This window comes from Muntiacus reevesi, chromosome 7, assembly GCF_963930625.1.
Source record: "Muntiacus reevesi chromosome 7, mMunRee1.1, whole genome shotgun sequence".
Classification (NCBI taxonomy): domain Eukaryota; kingdom Metazoa; phylum Chordata; class Mammalia; order Artiodactyla; family Cervidae; genus Muntiacus; species Muntiacus reevesi.
The window spans coordinates 69,387,153-69,393,152 of record NC_089255.1 but is presented as its reverse complement, the minus strand read 5'-3'; positions in this window follow the sequence as shown (position 1 = coordinate 69,393,152).

The window sequence follows — 6,000 nt, the reverse complement described above, 5'->3', positions numbered from 1 at the left end:
CAGCATTATTAACTACAGTTGCCATGCCATGCATTACTTCCTCATTACTTATTTATTTCATAACTAGAAGTTTGTACTTTAGACTCCATTTACCCTTTCACTGCACCTCCCCCCCCATCCTCCACCTCTGGCAACCACCAATCTGTTCTTTGTATCTTTGCTTAGCATAATGCCTAAAGGTTCAATTCATGTTGTTACAGATGGCAAGACTTTATTCTTTTTCATGGCTCAATTTTATACGTATATATATATATATATGTATATAAATATATATACACTTCCCTGTTGGCTCAGCAGTAAAGAATCTACCTGCCAATGCAGGAGACACAGGTTTGATACCTGAGTCTGGAACATGGATTGACCTTAGAAAATTGAAAACTCTTAGTAAGAATCTACTATATGTATTGAAAATGATCACCACTTAGTAGATTCTTACTACTATAGAAGAAAAGGAAATGGATAATAAGGAGGAAACTAGTAGTCTTTATTTTAAAAGGGTCTTTGAAAGCTCAATAGATTTTTGAGATTGTCTTAAATATACTCATCACTGCTTGAAAATGGAACAAGACATCTTTAGGGTTATATCTGCATTCTAGGTCGCTCAGTCATGTCCAACTCTTTGTGACCTTATGGACTGGAGCCCTCCAGGCTTCTCTGGAGGTCCATGGAATTCTCCAGTCAAGAATACTGGAGGGGGTTGCCATGCCCTTCTCCAGGGGATCTCCCCGATCCAGGGATTGAACCCGTGTCTCTTATGTCTCCTGCATTGGCAGATGGGTTCTTTACCACTAGTGCCACCTGGGAAGCCCAGGGTTATATCTACTTTGATAGAATTAACCAACAAATTTGTTAATTTACTGGCAAATCTACTGATGTTTAATGTTTCAGAAGATCGAGTTGCAAATGGGTTATGTGACCCTAGAATTGTAACAGTATGGAGAACTGGAACTATGGTTGTGTAACACTCAGAGAGGCTTCTGCCACAGTAGAAAAGTCCCCTCAATCTAGGCCTATAACCAGATCACTTGATGTGACTTTTCTTATTCCAGCTTTCCAATCTTGTATTCTTATGTGCACATATTTAAATGCCTAGTTATTACATTTGAGTTGTCATGTGTTCACGAAATGTATTAAATCCAAAATTTCTCTAAATGTGGACTAATTTCTGGATTTAAAATGGACTAAATGGAGGGAGGACTCTATTTCTCCTTTTTTGGCAAGTTTACTTTTTTGTCATTTAATCATTTTGTCTTCCTAAATATCTATAGATATCCAGAAGGAAAGGACCTATGTTTTATTATTTTTGTGTTTGCCAGACACAACTTTAGTAGAGTATTTGAATAAGTAGATGTTTTATATTTTTAACTAAAATGCACTGCTACTCTAAGGCTATGAAATCTAAGGCAAATATCCAAGGATCAAGGTTATAGAAATACAAAAAACTCAAAGCCATACTCTTCCTGCTTTTCTTCAAAAAACAGTTTGTCTACTTTCTCAAGATACTTTCTAACAGTTGAAATAAAAATTTTCTCATCCTCCCTCCCACAGTCATAGTCTTAACTTCTGATCCAACAAAAAGCATTGCTATTTCTAGAAAAGCCTTTAAATTGTATGGAGACTTGAAGCCTGATGACAAGTATATGGGTTTCCAGCTGAGGTTTTATGGCACCTTACTTAGAGTGACTTCAATAATCTAAACAGTTACAGCAAAATTCTCAAAGTGAATTTACTTTAATAAATGAATGCATTAGTAGACAGTTTAGGTTTGTCTAAGAAAGGGAAGGAGAGAGGTACCAGCCAGGGGAAATAAAATGTCAAGCAATCAAATAAATGAGAAGGAAACACCATGTCAGTTGGAGTCCTACTGTAGTTTTGTCCACTAGACTGGGTGGCTCTAAGGGGACAGGGTCTCTCTCAGTCTTCTCCTGCCTTCAAGTCTCAGGAGCACACCTGCCACACAGAAGTTATTGCACAACATGTGTGTTGTGCAATGAAGAACAGTTAAGACTCCTTCTTATTACAGCGGACCCAGGAAATAATTCCTGAAATGCTGCCAATATTCTTTTACTAACAAAATTGGTTTAGTTAAAATGATATCTGAATAAAAATGATGACTTTAAAAGTATCATAGTTGCTTTTCCCTCATCAAACTTTTTAGCAAGTGTAATCATGATTGCAATTCTCATTTAGAACTATTTCAGCAACCACTTGATCAGATTCAATGGGAAAATACATGAGAAAATATTTAAGCCCCTTATAAAGCTGTAGGTTAGCAAATGGGGAAGAGAGGATAAATGAAATGATTGCAGATGATATCTTCAGCTGTATGCATTGCTCCTTCCCCTTGTTCAGTCACTTAGTCGTGTCCGACTCTTTGTGACACCATGAATTACAGCATGCCAGGGTTCCCTGTCCTTCACAATCTCCCATCATTTGCTCAAACTCATGTCCATTGAGTCAATGATGCCATCCAACCATCTCATCCTCTGTTTCCCCCTTCTCTTCCTCCCTTCAGTGTTTCCTAGCATCAGGGTCTTTTCCAATGACTCCGCTCTTCACATCAGGTGGCCAAAGTATTGGAACTTTAGCTTCAGCATCAGTCCTTCCAAAATCTTTAATTTTTCACTTTTGCTTCTTCCATATTCAGCTGAAGTGATTACTGAATTTATCTGCCAAATCTTTTTTTGAATACCTCAATTCTTTCAGTTGTCGTAAAGAATTTTCCCACTGGATATTCTGTTTAAAGAAAAAAAGCTTGTTTTTTTAAGCCTTTAAAAAATATTCTCAGATTTTGTTACTAATTTTATTCCCTTGGGTTTTATTGCTTATTTCAATTTAAATGAGTTGCTAATCATTATGAATGTTATTAGAGCCATAAATGTGGTCATGTGGGCCAAAGTCACTTCAGTTGTGTCCTACTCTTTGTGACCCTATGGACGATAGCCCTCCAGGCTCCTCCATCCATGGAATATTCCAGGCAAGAATACTGGAGTGTGTTGCCATGCCTTCCTCCAGGGGAATCTTCCTGATCCAGGGATCGAACCCATGCCTCCTACATCTTTTATATTGCTGGCAGATTTGTAATGCTGAACCACCAGGGAAGCCCCAGAGAGCCATAAATACAGAGGCTCAAATGAGAGTAGGCCAGACATTGATGAGCACTGTTAATGAGTAACCGACAACTATTTCAAATCACAAGTTTACAGTGTTTCTTTTTTTTGGAATAATAATACACTGGATTAATTTGTAGAATATCCCTATCTTTCCCTGTTTTCTCGAATATCAAAGCATGTTTATTAGAGAGAGCTTTTAATTTAGAACTTTACCACAAAAATATCCTAATTAGAACAGCTATACTCAGACATTTTTGTCTCTTTTATACTATTAAAAATTATTGAGGATCCCAAAGAACTTTGGACTTCCCTAGTGGCTCAGATGGTAAAGAATCTGCCTGCAATGCAGGAGACCTGGGTTTGATCCCTGGGTCGGGAAGATCCCCTGGAGAAGGAAATGACAACCCATTCCAGTATTCTTGCCTGGGAAATCCCATAAACAGAGGAGACTGGTGGGCAACAGTCCACGGAGTTGGACACAACTGAGAGACTAACACACTTTCTGAAGAACTTCTGTTTATGTGCATTATATCAGTTAATGTTTACCGTTTAATTCAAAATTACAACTCAGAAATTTAAAACATGTTTATTAATTTATTTTAAAAACACAGTTCTGTTCATGCATTTATGAAATATAATGATATTTTCTGAAAAAAAGCTTTAGTGAGAAACAAAACATTGTTTTACAGTTTTAAAAAATTATTCAGTGTCTGACATAAGGGAAGATATTTAGACTCTCATATCTGCTTTTGCAGTCAGTCTGTTACAGAATCTCAGATCATGTAGCTTCTCATTCTCCACAAGAGAATGAGAGCAAAACAACTTAATGTTATGATTTCAGTTTTGATCTCACAAACCCCAAGCGTTACTGGCTACACATTGAGAACCACTGGTTTAGAACAATATTTGGCCCATGAATAGAAAAGGTATAATATGCATGGTTGAAAGTAAATAAATGTACAATTCTAAACCTAGATGCTACTCCATTAGTTATTGGGAAACAATCTTAAAATACATTTTAAAATAATTTCTTTGCTATTTAAGTTGTAGAGCTGGAAATTAGTTTTTATTTATTTTTATATTATTTGTTAGATTATAGTGTTCATTTATTTATCAGTCGTTATCAGGAGAAGCAACGGGTAGTCTCTGGACACCAGTCGTAGAACAAGGATGAGATAATTTCTTTGCTACTCCATTCTCTCTCTCCTTTGAGTGAGAGTGAAAGTCACTCGGCATGTCCGACTCTTTTCGACCTCATAGACTATACAGTTCATGAAATTCTCCAGGTCAGAATACTGGAGTGGGTAGCCATTCCCTTCTCCAGCGGATCTTCCCAACCCAAGGATCGAACCCAGGTCTCCCGCACTGCAGGCAGATTCTTCATCAGTTGTGCCACCAGGGAAGCCCATTCTCTCCTTTTAGAATGATAATAAATCAGGTTTCTGGGGATTTTAGAAAGCATTTCTTTCATACTGTTTTCTTTCTTTTCTTTTCTCCTGAGTTTGCAAAACTAAAATTGCATCAGTCAAATAGTTACTACTATAAGAAGTTATAAGGGAGTGTGGTGGGTTTTTTTTTTTTTTTTGATGGTTAAATTCTGAAAAATTCCACATAAGTGTTTAGCATCATTGAGTGCCAATAATAAAAGGATAGATACACACATTGAGCAGAACTTTAGAAAATCGTCTTCAGAAGTTGCCATTTGTGATATTACAACCAGTTTGTGATATTTCAGCCAGTTACCACCATCATATTGCCTAATGGAGTCAGCTTAAGATTTTGAATTCTAACTTCAGAATTGACTTTGTGGGTTTGGGCCAGTTACTTCACTCCTTTAGGTCTCTAAAGCCTTAATGTCCTCATTTGTGAAATGGAAATAATAGTGCCTGCACTGCAGAATTATAAGAATTAGAGGGTGTGTGTGTGTTTGTGTCTGTGTGTGTGAAGTCAGAGAGCTTACAGCTGTGACTATAAGGATTAAACTTCTATCTCACAGTTTGGGACTGATGGACAGCCATGTTGAATTCCATGTGATAATAGATGGGGGCAGTGGTAAATTGCATGAGTTGGGAGGCTTTGGTAAACCTTAGCTGCAGATGAACTGCAAAGACCCACTTGAAAGAACATCAAACCAAATGCAAGCAAGATGCAACAATCATATAAGAGAAGTATGCAAATTAGTTACAAAGACAGAAGTCAGAAAGCAGGGTGAATCTAGGGAAGAGAACAACAAAGTAAGCCACCACATCATCAGAGAGAAGAGTCAGATCAAGGTCAGGAACCACGACCAAGTAAGAATCTAGACAGGGTGCAAATAATCTTGAGAGATAAACGTCAGGTCCTGATAGAGATTAGTGAGGGATGAAACACTTTCAGGTGATGGCCTGGGCCAGTCATACAGCCCAAGTTTGACCTGAAAGACAGCCTGCCCCACTGTTGCCATAGAGAAGAGGGGCAGATGGAGGCTTTTATCATGCTTTGTACTAGGTACCAGGTGGACCTGGCCTGGGTGGAGCCTCTCTTCCCCCTTCATTTTATAGCAGAAGTGCTCTTTCATGTGGAGAACTCATTCCATATAGAAAAAAGGCTGATTCCACCTAGGGTGATCAGTCTTCCAGGTTTGCCTGAAACTGAGGGGCTTCCCTCGAGCACAAATCCTCAGATTTAAAACTGGAAGGATTCCAGGCAAACTGGGACAAGTTGGTCATGCTGCCCTGCATTATAACCAACCTTCATTCTAAAAGGCTTCCCTTGTGGCTCAGCTGGTTAAGAATCTGCCTACAATGTGGGAGACCTGGGTTTGATCCCTGGGTTGGGGAGATTCCCTGGAGAAGGGAAAAGCTATCCACTTCAGTATTCTGGCTTGGAGAGTTCCATGGACTATATA